Source organism: Canis lupus, chromosome 32 (assembly GCF_048164855.1).
Source record: "Canis lupus baileyi chromosome 32, mCanLup2.hap1, whole genome shotgun sequence".
Lineage (NCBI taxonomy): Eukaryota > Metazoa > Chordata > Mammalia > Carnivora > Canidae > Canis > Canis lupus.
The window spans coordinates 7,746,105-7,763,803 of NC_132869.1; positions in this window are offsets into that span (position 1 = coordinate 7,746,105).

Below are 17,699 nucleotides of genomic sequence, written 5' to 3' on the forward strand. Positions count from 1 at the left end.
TAAAAAGCACAGTTCTTTGAAAGATACCATTAAGAAAATGAAAAGCCAAGCCATATTCTGCTACAAAATACTTGTAGAACTTACAGCAGATAAAGGCGTGTATCCAGGATATATAAAAATCTGTTATTACTCAATAAGATGAACTTATTTTTAAAACTGAGCAGAAGAGTTGAACAGAAACTTCACAAAAGATGATACACAAATGGCCAATAAGCACAAGAAGAGCTAAAGAACATCATTAGTCATCAGGAAAATGCAAATTAAAACCACAAAATATGCACACCCATTAGAACAACCAAAATTTTCAAGACTGGCAATACACTCAATGAGCACCACTTCAGCACAGTATAGTAATTTCTTAAAATGTTAAACATACACTTACCCTATGACCCAGCAATTCTGCCCTTGCGTATTTATCTAAGAGAAATGAAAACATATGTCAACACAAAGACTTGTACATGAATAGTTATAGGAACTCTATTCATAATAGCCAGAAGCTGGGAACAATCCAAATGTCCATCAACAGGTGAATGGATAAATAAATAGTTATATATCCATGTAATGGAATACTATTCAGCAATAGAAAAAGAATGCACTATTGATACATGAAACATCTTGGATAAATCTTAAAAATGTAATGCTTAGTGAAAGAAGTCAGACATAAAGAAGTATGAATCCACTCACAGGAAACCCTAGAAAAAAAAACAGGAGATCAATATTTTCCTGGGGGAAGGGAGGTTGATTTGGGAAGGAACACAAGGGAACCTTTTGGGGTGATGAAAGTGTTCTTTTTTCAGATTATGCTGGTGATTACGTGGAGTGTCCGTTGGTCAGAATTCATTAAGCTTTACACTTCAATGAATTTGTTTTTATTGTATGTAAACGATACCTCCTTAGAATTTATTTTTAGAAAAACTATAAACTCTGGTCACTGATGCTTTAAGGCTCCAGTCCAAGACAGGAAGGGGACCTGCCTTAATAATGCTCTGCATCTTTTAGGTTGATACAGTTCTGATCAATAGTGACATTTTTCATTTGGGGTATTTGAAACCTTTGAGAGAAACATTGTTTAGAAACCTTATGGAAGGGATCCCTGGGTGGCGCAGCGGTTTGGCGCCTGCCTTTGGCCCAGGGCGCAATCCTGGAGACCCGGGATCGAATCCCACATCAGGCTCCCGGTGCATGGAGCCTGCTTTTCCCTCTGCCTATGTCTCTGCCTCTCTCTCTCTCTCTCTGTGACTATCATAAATAAATAAAAATTAAAAAAAAAAGAAACCTTATGGAAGTTAACATACCTCCAAGTGAGTTATATATCATTATCAAAATGAAAAGATATAAAAGTAATGCTTACATTTAAAATGAGCATAGAGAGAGGGCTTATTAGTCTCCTAAACTGGGTGGTGTGAAACAACAAAAATGTATTGCCTCTGTAGTTCTGGGGACTAGAAGTCTGAAATCAAGGTGTTCAGAGTCACAGCACCTCTGAAACCCATAGGGGAAGCCTTCCTTGCCTCTTCCTAGTGTATGGCCATCTTTGGCTTTCCTTGGCTTGTAGCTGCCAAATCTCTGCCTATGCCATTATGTGGTGCTCTCCCTGTGTCTTCATAGTCATCGTCTTATAAACCATACTGGATTTGGACCCATCCCACCCCATTATGACTTCACTGGAACTTAATTACATATCTAATAACCATGTTTCCAAGCCTTGTGCTGGACACCAGGGTTGCAAAGATCAATAGACCCTATTGTTGAAGAATTCAGATTTCATAAAGGGAAGAGACAAGTAAACAAATACTTAAAATATCCTGTGGCATGTGCACTTAGAGATTTATTCAAGGGTGGCAAGGAGAGGAGAGTTACCACTTATTGACTAGCTTCTTCTGAAGGACAGGGACATATGAGATCGGGCCTCTAGAAGCAGCAGCTTCTTTCTAGAAGGATGGGGAAAGAGCTTGAAATTGTTTAGGCAAAGGGAATAGCATAACCAATGCGATGGAAGTGTGAAGAAAAATCTAGCATGTCCAGGCATTATTAGCAGGGGTGATTGGGTGATTGGTTGCACAGGGTGAATAATGAAAGCTGATGAAAAGCCTGGAAGAAAATCTAATGCCAGATAATGAAGCCCTTATTCACCATGGCAGAAATTTAGATGTTCACCTGTGGGAAATACAAAGCTGGTTAACAGTTGTTAAGCAAAGAAGTGATGTGTTTGTATGTGTAAGCAGGGACTTCATAACCATATCCTTGTGGGGAGACCAAGGTGGCTTACTTGAACTAGGGCTTAATGGCAGTCGAACAAGAAAAAGGGCAAAGTGGCTTCCAGAGATGATCAACAGAGAGAATGAATAGAAATAGTGGCTGGGGAAGAAGGGAAAACTCAGTCCTTACTTGACAACATTAAGTGTAGGAGGCTGTGGGGAAGAGGAGGATATTAAAAAGTTAGCTTACTTATTCATGCTCCTCCTTTTCATATAAATGGATTTGGGAGTGCTTTGGCAGGGGGTAGAGACGTTACAACAGGTTAAAAATAAATGAGAAGGAGCACCTGGGTGGCTAAGCGGTTGAGTGTCTGCCTTTGGCTCAAGTCATGATCCCGGGGTCATGGGATCAAGCCCCACATCAGGCATCCCACAGGAAGCCTGCTTCTCTCTGTGTGTCTGCCTGTCTCTGTGTCTCTCATGAATAAATAAATAAATGGGAATAAGGAGATGAAGAGAAATAAGTTGAAGTCAAGATGAAAAAGCATCTTTAAATATCTTTTAAAAAAAAAGCCTCTTCAAATGCATACTATGTATTTATAGAATGACTTGGTATGAGGCAGATTTGGCTTGGAGTTTTCTTAATGGCCAGAGCAAAGAGCACTGATTGGGGATAAGTGCAAGATCTCCAATGTCCAAAGGGTGAAAATAAGAAACCGGTAAGAATGGAGCTTTCCCTGTCACTGAGAACAGAAAGGCATTTCTCCCATATTAAAAGGTCAGTGTTTAATACACACCAAGCTAGGAGAGCCCGTGGACAGATAAAAACATGCATCCAAAATCAAGAGAGCAGTTGGGCCTGACAATCCAGACTTGGAAATCATTGCCATTAGATGTCTATGATCTTCAGAATGTCCCATTGTTCCATCCTACACACCGCAAGAATTTCATGAGCAGAAGACCCACATTTCTTCATTAAACATGAGAAAACTGATTACTGATGAAAGGCAACAAGTCGAGAAAATTGTCACTAATTTCTATTTGCAAAAGGAACTTCAAGATGATTCTCAAACTTCAATTTGCGTGGTGGAATTTGATGTGAACATCAGGGTGGTACCACTCCCAACTCCCCTACCGTGGTTAAAACTGACCAAGTCCCATCCAAGATCAACAGCCAAGGTGTGTTCTCGCCCCTACTACCATGCGGAGCTGTCGTTGAGAAAACTTTTGTCACTACTGCTTTCAATGGTGTGTGTGTGTGTGTGTGTGTGTGTGAAGTCACTTCAGTCCTGGGCTGGTGGTTTCAGAATAAAAGAGGCAATATGCAGTCATGACCAAAACTCATTTTTTTCAGATAACTAATGTTCACCATATGCCCATCTATGCTTTCTTGAAAAGTAAGATAAGCTCTCATATTTTCTCTGTTGCTGACTTTGAGCAAGAATATGTATGCAAGTGATTTAAAATCTTGTGTAACTCCATTCCCCTGTTTTGACTTAGAGCTATGAGCTGCACACACAAAATCAAAATATGGACTTTGAGAATCCATATGCGTTTTTAGAGACATTTAAGGGAATTCATTACTGCTGTTTAACTTTTTATGCACATCCTGATGGCATCTGCCTCAAATTCCCCAGAAACCACTGGATTCAAATTTTTATCAGTTTCATATATATCATATCTCTGAAGCCATCTGGTTCTTAACAGTTTAGGGGACACCGTGAAGCAAAATCTTGCTAGTAGCTCTGCACTTTTTGATTATCTAAAGTGTCTTTCTCTTTACCGAGTAGAACATGCCAAAGTTGTCCAATTATTGTCCCATCCTTCTTGACTCTATGGTAATGATGCTTTGAAATATGTCTGCCCATGGGCTGGGTTCAAACTTACAATTAAGGCACATAAAATTAATATCCACTTAGCACTGTGCCTAAAAATTAGCTACTAATTTTTAGTGTTTTCATACCGAAGAGACTAGAAATTTGGCTGCTCTACCACTAAGTAATGAGTTTCAGAGTCAGCAAAATGATAAGGAAAATACTGATGCTCATTGACATCTGAGGTCACCATACTCCCTCTTTTTAAAGCAAAATATGATATTAACAAACAGTTATACAGGCACAGTAGGGAAAAATGAGTTTCAAAGAATAGCAGTGTGAATGCTGTATTTTGCTTTCAGATTCAGTAGATTTCTATCTTGAATATAATAGCTTAAAAGATTAACCAGCTAGTCATTGCATAAGCTTGAACACACACCTCGCAGTAGAAAACAAATTGGCATTTGGAGTTCCTGGATAAAGTGCTATTCAAAGTGACTCTGTAGTCATTAAAACATAGAGTTAGTTTTGTGAATGGCATCAGTGAAAAATCTTTCTTGTGTAAAAAAAAAAAAAAAAAAAAAAAAACAGTAGGAATAAACTTCAAGTCAAAGGCAAGTTCTTCTGGTCCCTCATCCACGATGTTTATCCCAGTGGGATATGATACAGTCGGCGCAATTGCTGTGTTCCACGGTAATTATAAAGAGCAATAACATGTGGTATGAATAGAACATGTAACAAAGAACAGCAGTAGATGGTAAAATAAACCACTGGTTATGTCAAAACTAATAACTTATTTACTCATGCAGAGTCAATGAGTTAAGAGGTCAGATGAGCCCCGGTGTTTAAGCCTTACTAATAGTACACATGGCTTTTCTGGTTCATCATTTTCAGCAGTTCCTTTAGAACCATTTTAAGGATTATGTGAAATTGACTGGATTTCATTAATGGCTGATGTAAGAACATGTGCTCATATCTTGGAAAGTGAGGTTCACGGTACTCAATGTAAGCACTTGCCTTTTCACAGCTTCTAGAAGACGTGGAGCGTTCTGAGACCTCTTGTCATAAATACAGCATTCACTCTCCTAGGAAACAGCATCCATCTTTTTTAGAAATGAAAGGAATTGTACAGTGTGACACCCCAAGCATCTTTTAAAATGTTATGTATCATGGTGTACTTAAAAAAAAAAACAAAACCCAGTGTGCTTCTCGTTGATCTTCCCATTTTACTTTGATTTAAAATGCAGATCTTTCTTTCTATTGAAATCTTTGCATTTTTATTTATAAATGTATAGGGGAAAAACCCATTTCAGACATACGCAGTCTCGTAAATTATGTTTGGTAGTTGAAACAGTGTGCACTTATGTCACGGATTGAACATCCTCCTTTATTAGAATGCTATTTATTGCCACCAGCTGCACTGCTTAGCTAAGAAAGTTCTTGACACCAGCGATTGCTTTTCAGCACCACTGCTTCCGGCTGCTAACAGGGGCTTCTATTTCCAAATGAAGCCACCCCTCTCCAGCTCTTCCTTCTGCTACACAGATACCTCCTGTCATCTTGATGCTGGAGAATCGATGGGGGATGGGACTGCACCCACTCATGCTCTATGATCCCCCAGGCTGTAAATCTCCTGTGGCTTTGAGATTGCTCGCCTAAGAGCGCTGGCCTGAGAGCTGTCAAATGCATTCGGGGAATCCACCCAATAGTAATGGAGTTTTCAAAATTAAGATGTGAATTTAGCTTGTGATCAAAGGGTGTTTCAGAGTCATTGGCATGCATTTGAGAAGGGAGGCATGGCGCACATCACAGACACTGGCCTTCTATTTTATTACATTTTGCAGCAGGGAAAACTAGACAAAGGTAATTACTCTTCTTCTGTTAAAGACTATTATTACACTTGCACGAACAGTGAACCCTGCTGTTATTTTCTCCGCTGCCTGTGTCAATGGCATCCAGACCATCCAAGCAGGAAAGGGCTAGAAATGGGGGCCTCTGCTCCTTTCCAGCTGTACAGTGAGTCCACTTTGAAAGGTAATCTTGCAAACCGCAGATGTATATGCCAACACACCAGCACATTCCATTATTTGTTGACAGGATCTGTGTCCATGTCTTTTGCACGCCAGTTTGAACACCAGCTCCCTTTTTAATGCCTCTGCACATAATTGGGCTCCCAGAGCCCACGGAGCTAACGGCAGCAGACAGTGACAGAGGGAGACCTCCCTCTGTTAACATGGAAACAGAATTTCCTTGCTCTCCTCTAGAAAGGAAATTCCCTGTAGGTCAAAGTTGAGGCTTTCCGCGGTGTGGGGAGGGTGAGTTTCCGCAGAAGATACCCTAACCTGCGATCCCGGAGAGCTCTCTTGAAGTGGTGTCAGGCCCTCGAGGCTTCATAAGTAGCAAATTTCTCCCCTTGACTAAACAAGAGGACAAGCAGAAAATTGATTTCTAGACATTACCTTTGAAATACAGACTCGAAATTGGAACTCCAGGGCACTCTCTGCTTCAGCCTAAAGCTCAGGCGAAGATGGGCTCTGAGTGGTCTTCCTTCCAGGCCTGGAAATGCAGCTGTTCAACCTCAGATCCTCTTTTGAGACAAAAGTCATTGCTTCCCTTCTTGATTTTTGCTTCTGACTCAACAGGAGACTGGGTTAACACTGGACAGTCACGTGGCCATTAATGCCAATCATGTGCACCTGAAGTTCACCAACCACTTGTCAGGCAAATGCGTTTCTCTGCATCACGACAGGGCAGGAACCAGAGCACAAGACCAGAGCACCTCTGGTTTCCCTGGTGTTATGCACTGGCTCAGAGATGCCGGCAGGGATGCCTGACAGCCAGCTTGGCTTTTGGCTTATTACATTTGTTTGTTACTCTCAGACTGAGTGGAAAGAGCAAGAAGCATAACATGGGTTTCAAACATTGTACAGAAGAGGGAAAATGCAGAGGTAAGACGAGGCTGGGCACTGCCAGGGCCTGCGTGTATACATCCACTGGCAGTGTGAGCCCGGGGTGAGTGAGTGTCCCGCCTCCAGAGGCTCTCTGCATGGTGGCCTAGAAACAACAGGAGAGATAGTACTTGGGTAGAACTACTTATTTTTCCCAAAGTACACAATCTAAAACAAAAGGGGGCTCATCTTAGGTGATTCGGTAAAATTTCCCACCTTCGTTTGTCCAATTTCAATCTTGTTGAAGAGAACAATGTATTTTAGACAAAGAATGAGAATTCAAGCTTTTGGTTGGTTTGTTCTTAAAAAGGGGGAATTACCAGGAAAAGACCAGTAACACCAGTGCTGGAAACGGGACCTTAGAGCTTAAGCTGAGTGCATGGCTTGTGGAAGTCAGAAGAAATGCGGTTACTGTCTTCTTCCAAGATAATCTGTCATCCGAGATGTCATGGAGCTGGATCTGACCCATTCATTTAATATTTATCGGTGATGTCAGCAATACACACTTCAAGGAAAATAAAAAATGGGAAATAAAAAATGTCCCAAAAGCCAGAAGTTTGAACGTGCTTCCTCTGTCTTGTGGCAGCAATTTGAATTCATTCTGTAATATCTATTCAGCAAGTGTTTATTGTACGCCTACTAAGGGCCGGGTACTACAGATCTTTAAATTCTGAATTTCCAGGATCTTGCCCTCAACTGTAACGGTGACAAATAACAAATTCTGAGTAGCCTATCGAATCAATTCTAGGAAAGTTTACCCTCACTCACTTCGGGTTGTAAGATGCTTTTCAGGAAAGGGCCTGCGACTTATAGAACTTCTCCTAAATTTCTTCAAGCTATTATAGTCTACTCTATTATTCATAAATTTATTTTCTGAATGGGCTTGATTTCGCAATTATAGAAATTTTAAAAACTGGAATTATGCTACTTCTCCCATCTTTATCAAAGAAAGAACAGTTATTAAATAACTAAATGTAATTTCCACCTCAGGAAAATAAATATTTGTGAATAAATCAATTAACTGGTATTCCAACGTCCTGCCAGTAAGTTTCTATGTATTAGATCAGTCGAATTAACATCAGGGGATGGCACTAATAATTATCATTCATTTCGGGATCCCTGGGTGGCGCAGCGGTTTGGCGCCTGCCTTTGGCCCAGGGCGCGATCCTGGAGACCCGGGATCGAATCCCACATCGGGCTCCCGGTGCGTGGAGCCCGCTTCTCCCTCTGCCTGTGTCTCTGCCTCTCTCTCTCTCTCTCTGTGACTATCATAAATAAATAAAAATTAAAAAAAAATTATCATTCATTTCAAATGAACCCAATAGAATTAAGTGATTCAATCCACGAGATTTTATCTTAGTTGCAAGAATGTTAAATAGCCATTTCAGCCATTAGACCAAGTGGAATAACACAGAACAGAGCGACTTTAATGCACATGGAACCCAGAGCCAGGTAGTGTCAGCTGCAGTTCTGCATGACCTCGTGCATGTTGCACAATTTCTCAACACCACCTCTGGACAGTGGGCAGGGTAATGCACCTCTCATGGAAAACTGTCACAAGAAATGTTATTCTTTATGTGCTATGCACACAACAAATGGTAGCTAGGTTCATCATAATGTCAAAAATATTATTTTAAACGAATATACATAGAAGAGCCCACAGCTGTCTTTCGCTTAGTAGGTGCAGAAAACCTAGTTACACCTCTACACCATTACTTAATAGGGCAAGCTGGCTCTCCTGGGGAGATTAATCTTTTTTCTCTAAATGTTGCACACTTGTTCCATTTCACTGCTTACTGACACCCAAGACCTGCTTTCTCCCCCACTTAAAGAGCTCCTAAAATCCCCTTTCCTCCACAGAACGCTGCCTGACTCCTAGAAGTAACATGAGAAAACTCTTTCCCCTTCAGTTTCAACAAGCTACTTGCAAAACACAAACATGGAGCCACCAAAGCCTGTAAGTCAATGTTTACATTACATGCTAGTGAATGTTGTCTTGCCATGTGCACAGTTTAAAATATAAGCTTCTTGCCAGGGCAGGAGTTTGGTCTATTTAATTTGTTTCCTAAGCTCCTATTTGACCATGGTTGGGGTGGTGATGGCAGTACTTTAAGAATATTCTGTGCTGCCTATCATACAGAGTAAGGGTTGGGGGAAAAGAAGTCCAGAGAGAGGTTTCATCCTTAATGCCTCAAAAAGTGAGCCTGAGGACAAGCATGAGGCAGATGCCAGGAGAACGAGGAAGACATGTGCGAGAGGACTCCTTCAACCCCCAAGCCCTTTGAAAGAGCTGCCATCTGCGTTAAAAACACCATCAGGGGGCAGCCTGGGTGGGTGGCTCAGCGGTTTGGTGCCGCCTTCAGCCCAGGGTGTGATCCTGGAGACCTGGGATCGAGTCTCAAGTTCGGTTCCCTGCATTGGGCCTGCTTCTCCCTCTGTCTGTATCTCTGCCTCTCTCTCTCTCTCTCTCTCTCTCTCTCTCTCTCTGTGTGTCATGAATAAATAAAATCTTTAAAAAAAAAAAAGAATATTTTTTAAAATTTTTTTAAAATTTAAAAAATAAAAAAAAAAACAACATCAGGTGTCCTAAACGGGAAGAGAAGTTGTGGCAGGTCTGCCTGAGAATTATGTATGTGGAAAAAAAAAGCCTTCACCCAACCCCAATCCTCCAGGGCTCCCTCTGGGACAATTTTGAGTCTCCCTCATCAAAAGTAAATAACTTGGGATCCCTGGGTGGCGCAGCAGTTTGGCGCCTGCCTTTGGCCCAGGGCGCCATCCTGGAGACCCGGGATCGAATCCCACGTCGGGCTCCCGGTGCATGGAGCCTGCTTCTCCCTCTGCCTGTGTCTCTGCCTCTCTCTCTCTCTGTGTGACTATCATAAATAAAATAAACTGAAAACTTTAAAAAAAAAAAAAAAGCAAAATTGCAAAGAAGCCAACAGGTCAACAAGCATTTCACGGGACTAACACACTCACCCACTGGGTTTTCTAGGAGGTGGAGTCCCCCCCCAAAAGAGAAGAGATAATGAATAGGAAGGAAGAAAATGGAAGTATGACAAGCACAGAAGTAGAGAAAACAAGGAAGAAGCAAGGAAGGATGGAGGAGCAGAGGGTGGAGAAAGGTTAAAGGAGGAGAGGAAGTGGTTGCCTTCATGGCTGGCGTAGAAAGTCATCCTCTACTGGTTAATGCCAGTAAGAGGCATTTCCCAGCTAACCGACTGAAAATGGAGCCATGGTTTGATAGTAAATAGTTCCAAAAGATTTGCTTAGAACTCTTAAAAATGAAAGTAAAAATTAGGAAAGCAAATGCATTTTATTTTATAAAAGTATACATTTTATTTTTTAAAAAAGATTTTATTCATTTATTCATGAGAGACACAGAGAGAGACAGAGACACAGGCAAAGGGAGAAGCAGGCTCCATGCAAGGAGCTCAATGTGGGACTCCATCCCGGGACTCCAGGATCACGCTCTGGGCTGAAGGCAGGCACCAAGCCGCTGAGCCATCCAGGGATCCCCAAAAATATATATTTTATAATTCATTGTATTACTTCCTAGAATCAAGAGGAGTGAGTAAAGTACTATATATATGTGTGTGTATATATATATATATATATATATATATTTTTTTTTTTTTTTTTTTTTTTGGTGGTGGTGGTTGTAATTTTCCCAACATTGTAAGACAGAACGATACACATCATTTCACATTTCTCTTCAGAAGCCCAATACTATCACTTGGAAAATATCTGAAATTATTTTCAAATTGTTTTTTCCAAAGGTGTCACTTAAAGCCTTGGATATTCACACTCTCTGTCTAGTATCCTCCTCCTCCTTGATTTCTCCTCTCTAGTTGTTAACTGAACTCTACCAAATCTTTATATGTTGACTAGTGGCTTAAAATGTGATTAATGAGTTCACCAATATTACCTTCATTGGATTTCATACAATTCTGTATCTTTTGAAAGATATGTAATTTTTCTTTGCAATTTATCCTCTATTGCATTATAATTTTGGCTTTTTATATTTGATAGTGAGAGACTGACCAAAGTATTGACACACTGGGCCCACATAAATGTTCTGCTAAGCCAGGAAAGATGGTTGGATGGGGATTCATTGTATAAGTGGCTGGTTCAGTAATGGATAATTGTAAGTAACCACTTTTCCCTAACCATTGCCTGATAACTTCAGAACTTGGATATGAATAATCAGGTAACAAGGTCCTCATGCATAAAATCCAGTTTTCAAGGTGTATCCAGACATTTTGCCTCCTTACACCTTTTTCTCCCACCCCATGGATGGTTACTAGCTACCTTGGGAGGCAGGAATCTCTGTTAAAATCAGAAGTGGCTCCTATTATATCCTCCCACTGCTGAATGTTGAAATAATTGAAGTAAGTTATTTTATGGGAAATTATCTAATAGATACCCCCCCCCAGAATTTCTAAAGGGGCACCATTCTCAGTACTCATGAGTAAGTGGTATATTGTAGAAGTTATTAATAATCAGAGTTATAAATAGCTGGGTATAAAAATACTTGCTGGTGCCTGCATGATTAAATAACTTGAAATCCACCACTGAGATGGCTCTTCTCAGAAGTTATCTCACATGAGTCAAGAACAATATAGGGAAGTGTCATAAACACCATGGAAGCTGGACCAGAAAACATTCACAGGAAGCCTGCTGCTTACGTAATTGGAACCTTCTATTTCTGTTAGGACAAATATATTATTTGCTGTCATAAAAGTATGTGCCGTATCTTCACATTGTTTTCTATCACACTTAATTGGAACAATCTTTTTAGGAAAGAGAGAGAAGGGAAATACATCTACATAACCTCCCCTCAATCAAACCTTCAATTATTTAACTGAGATCTGCATAGTTAAATGTACACACATGAATGAACAGGGTAAACAATCAAAATGTTCTGAGTTTGATGCAGCAAAGCCTACCAATGATTCTCTGAAGCTAAAGAAATATCAAGTAACTTCAAGCAATTAACAATATAGACAATGGTGTAGAAAAAGTCTAAAAATCTCAGGCTAAATGGTAGATGTCAACCAGAATTTGCAAAAGGAACCTTACGTGCTCAAAACACATCTGCTTAAAAAATAAAACAATAATAACAAAAAAATATATATTGATGAATTTTACAATTCTGTAAACAGAGATATAGGTCAGAAGTTCAATGGGCGCAGAAGTATTGATTATCAAAATATTTAATAAAAGGAATAACAAACACTGAAGAAAACATGAGGAAAAATAATTTCTAGCGACTTTGTTTACCTCTCTCTAAACCTAGCAATCAAGCAAAGAAAGTCTCTTTTAAGCCCAACTATTGCAATATTCATTTCCATCATGCAATCCTGAATCAAGTTTCTGGCCTCAAGAACCAGAAACAAGTTGCAATACGGTCAATTTGTATAATCAGCCAATGCAGGGACCAGTCAACGTGGAAGGAAAATCATCCTGGGAAGCTTATTATGCCCAATTTAAAATAATAAGCCAAATGAACCATCGGACTGAGGAACAGAAAGCACTATTTCTTGCTGCCAGTCTAAAAGGAATGGCTCTTATTGTGCTAAGCAATTTGTCAGGAAAGGACAGAAAGAGCTTACTGGTATTATTAGCACATTAACCAGACTTTTTATAGTTGGACACAAGGCAGGATTGGCCAAAGTGAAAGTAAAGAATCTATTAGAAAAAGTGGTTAGTTTCTAACCAGATCAACTCAAGATACTGAATGATAATGGCATCAAATGGATCCAGATGCCCTGAGAACCTAAATAGGATCTGAACTCCATTTTCTGAAGCATTTTACAAGTCCTCAACTAGAAATAAATTTATTTTTGTCTTAAATATAATATTGTAAGTACTCTCTCAAAGCCTTATTATTTAGTAATCTTCCTGATAAATCTTGGGAGAAAAACTGCTTAAAGTAAGATGAGTATAAAATAGGATGATTAGAGACATCAAAGATCTATGCTAACGCAAATGTTGGCCAAGATCCATCTGCTTTAATAGTTCTGAAACTTTCACCTCTGAAGAATCCTCTTGAAAGTCTGGTTAAAAATACAGCTTCTAGTGTCTCATCTCTGAAGATTCTGATTCAATATGTTTGCTTAGAAGGAGGCCTAGAAGTCTCTCTAATTAACAATATTCTCTGGTTATTCTGGTACACCTCAGTGTTTGAGAGTAACACTTCTATTTTATTTTATTTTTTAAGATTTATTTATTCATGAGAAACACAGAGGCAGAGACATAGGCAGAAGGAGAAGCAGGTTCCCCACAAGGAGCCTGATTCAGGACTCGATTCCAGGACCCGGGATCATGACCCAAGCCAAAGGCAGACACTCAACCACTGAGCCACCCAGGCATCCCTCAACACTTCTACTTTAATAGGAGTAGTAAACTTTATATAGTTCTTCACATTAAAATTTTTCTATGGAAAAATTAATGACATTAATGTGATGATAAAGAATAGGAAGAAAATAACATCAAAAAGATATGTAATCTCCAAAAAGTCTATTTTGTGGGAAAAAAATACTAAGAATTGAATAAATCGGGGGAACCTCTGTGTAGCTCTGTCAGTTAAGTGCCCAGCTCTTAATTTCAGCACAGGTCATGACCTTAGGATGCTGGGATCCCAAGTCAGGATCCACACTCAGTGAGGAGTGTGCTTGTGGTTTCTTTCTCTCCCTCTGCCCTTCCCCCTACCCCTTGCATGTGCTCACTCTAAAATAAGTAAATAGGGATGCTTGGTGGCTCAATGGTTGAGCATCTGTCTTTGGCTCAGGGCATGATCCCGGGGTCTTGGGATTAAGTCCCACATCAAGTCCCAGGGAGTCTGCTTCTCCCTCTGCCTATGTCTCTGCCTCTCTCCCTGTGTCTCTCTTGTAAATAAATAAATACAATCTCAAAAAAATAAATCTTCAAAAAATTGAATAAATGGGATACACATCACCTTAGAGACATTAACAAAAATCTCTCCTACACCTGCCAGAACCATGAGTACATGCTCTGAGAGACACACAGAGCAGAGGAGGTCCAATAGTCTTACAGTTTATAATGCATAATCTGGGCACCTTATCAAGAATATAATACAAAAAGTTCTATGTGGGTGATAGTACTGGGCCAGCTGGAGAAAGTAAATGCAAACCTCTCTGGACAAACACATCCTCAATTCCTGATGTGAAGTTTCCACAAATAAAACCCTAGCCAACATTACAAAACACAAAAAGAAGCAATCTGTCATGACCGTTGGATGGAGTCAGCAGCCAAACAGACAGAAACAGATCTCAAGAACTTCAGAAAAAAACGATCACACAGAAACCTTAAAATAAGTACTTGAAATTGTTTTGAAATGTAAAAGAAGGAATAAAAAATGATTTAAATGAACTTCCAAGAAATACCAGGCAGATGTGAAGAGAAAGAAAATAGAACTGAAAGAATTATTCAAAGGGAAGAGAAATGTAGAGTTGGAAAGCATAAAAGATATTAAGAGACAGAGAGGGCAAAATGAAAATTTCTGCAACTTTCCTAATGGAACAAATACAGAATATATAACAGGAACAGTATTTAAAGTGATGATATCAAGAGAATATTCCAGAATTGAAGAATCAAATTCAGGAATCACAATGAATCCCAAGCAGAATAAATGAACATACGTACACCTGGATGACGATTACTCAATAAAGATAAAAGAAAACTTTTAGAAAGTGTAAAACAGAATTTATTATTGGCACAGCCCCACTGGAAATTGGAGAAATGAGTGAGAGACGCCTCGATGGCTCAGCGGTTGAGCATCTGCCTTTGGCTCAGGGCGGAATCCCCGGGTCCGGGATCAAGTCCCACATCGAGTTCCTGGTGGGGAGCCTGCTTCTCCCTCTGCCTGTGTCTCTGCCTTTCTCTCTGTGTGTGTCTCTCATGAATAAATAAATCAAATCTTAAAAAAAGGGTGGGGGGCAGCCCTGGTTGCTCAGCGGTTTAGCGCCGCCTTCAGCCCAGGGCCTGATCCTGGAGACCCAGTTCGAGTCCAACGTCGGGCTCCCTGCATGGAGCCTACTTCTCCCTCTGCCTGTGCCTCTGCCTCTCTCTCTCCCTCTCTGTGTCTCTCATGAATAAATAAATCAAATCTTTTTAAAAAAAAAAAGGAATGATTGAATGAAGTGCAAGAAGAAATGGTAAGCAAAGAAATTAATATGTGGGCAATTCTAAAGTGTTAACCAGATACAAGGATAATACAATGATTATTTGGGGGGGGTTACAATAAAAAGGTATAACTAAAATATTATACAATAACTGGCAAAATGGGAGGAATCAAAGTTTTATTAAACCTTTGCCTCAGATGAAGGTAAAGATGATTAATCTTAGAACTATCCAATTCTTGCATGCATGAATTACCTTAAAACTTTGAATGTAAACACCAAAAAAAAAGCCTAGAAATAAGCCTGCTATTTCCTAATCAGTAGAAGTAAGAAACTGAATAAAAACTCAATCAACCCAATTAAGGGGTAGAAAAAAGAAAGATTAGGAGAATTTCTCTTTCCATCCAAGCTAAAGTACCAGGCACTGATTTTACCTTCCAGACTGAAAGACTTATACAAGGACTTGAAAAAACATTGTTTCATTTGTTTACTTGTCTATCAAGCAGTGAAAATCAGTGGTCTCTGAGAAGTGGGAACACAAGTGATATGAATCTTACTCTTGCCCCAGCTTATTGCCTTGAGAGACTTTCCAGGCCATCACACAGGGAGGTTGGAGCTCCAGTAGCACCCAGCAGACCCCCTGATTTGAGGAGGTGGAGATGAGAGTCTGAGCAGACTGAGGGAGCTAAAGTTCACAGGACCAAGTCCCACAGAAGTGAGAGTGGTTTTGAGGGAGAACTCTGGAGATGAAAAAAGGGTGCCCCTGGATTTTCAGCAAAATACTAATCAATGCATGTGTGTGAGGAAACTCGGCAAGGCTAGGAAAAGGATCATCCAAAAATGATTAGAGGAAATGGTACCAGGTGCTCATAAAGAACTAGAAATAGTTTCTGTATCCAGCAGCCAGACTGGAAATGGCAAAATTAATGATGTGTTTCACAGACTTTTTTTGGAAGGATCTTTCATCATTAGTGGGGAATCATTAGCTCTAGACTAAGCACTGCTCTGTTCCCACTAACGGATTTTAAAAGCAAGACTTAGCTAAAACAACACTGAAAAAGAAAGCTAAAGGGCTGACACTGCCTGATTTCAAGACTTACAAAGTTATAGTACTCAAGACAATGTGGTATTGTCATCAAAATAGACAAATCAATGGAACAGAATAGAGACCAGAAGTAGTGCACATTTTTTACAAAGGTGCACAGGCAGTTCATTGGAGAGAAGATCATCTTTCCAACAAATGATGCTGGGACAATTTTATATCCATATCCAAGAAATGAAATCCAATCCACGCCGTGCATCCATCAAGATGGATCATAAACCCAAATGTAAAATCTAAAACCATAAAATTTCTTTCAGAAAAGTGAGAAAATCTTTGTAACCTTGTGTTAGGCAATAATTTCTTACATATGATCCCAAAATCATGGTCCATAAAAGAAGTTGAAAATTTAAATTTCATAGAAATTATAAACTTATGTTCTTGGAAATACATTGTTAAGATAATCACAGTCTAAAAGAAATTATTTGTAAGTCTTATATCTACTAAAAGAACCCATGTCTCAGGCTCCCATAGGGAGTCTACTTCTCCCTCTGCCTATGTCTCTGCCTCTCTCTGTATCTCTCATGAATAAATAAAATCTTTCAAAAAATAAAAGAACCCATGTCCATAAATATAGAGCTCTGAATATGTCAAGAAAACAATCAAATTTAGAAAATGGGCAAAAGATTTGAATAGGTACCTCTCCAAAGAAAATATATGAATAGTAAGCAAATACAGGAAAAGATACTTAATATTACTAGACATTAGTGAAATTAAAATAAAATTCCATAAGATACTATTGCCCCCTACTAAAATGGTTAAAATTTAAAAAGATGGACCACACCAAGTATTAGGATATGGAAGAACTAGAACTCTCCCATGTTGCTGGCTGGAACTTGCCAGTCACTTAAAAAGTTAAACCTACAACCACCATATGATCCAGCTCTACTCCTGGGTGTTTAAACAAGAGGAATGAATGCATATATTTATACAAAGACTTGTAAGCAAATGCTCTTGGTTTTATTTGTAATAGCCAAAAACTGAGACAACCAAAATGGCCATCAATGGGTAAAAAGATTAACAAATTGTGGTATATCTGCACAAAAGAATACTGCTCAGCAGTTAAAAACAATGAACTATCGAAACACACAACATAAAGGAATATCAAAATAATTACACTGAATGAAAGAAATGGGACAAAAAAGATTGTATGTAGTATGATTCCAGTTACATAAAATTCTAAAAAAATGCAAACTTAACTATTGTGACAGAAAGCAGGTCAGTAGTAGCATGGGGAGAGGAAGGAGGGGCATGAAAGAGGGATTACAAAAGGGAATGAGAAATCTTTTGAAGGTGATGGATTATGTTTATCTTCATTGTGGTGATAGTTTCATGGATGTATACATATGTCTAAATTTGTCTAACTGTGTATTTATGTGCAGTTTCTTGTATGCCAATTATACCTAAAGAAAGCAAAATTTTAAAAGCAAGAAATAGAAAACACAAAGTAAAAGAGTACAAAGGTGTGCGTTTTTGGCTTTCCAGATATGTGCCAGCAT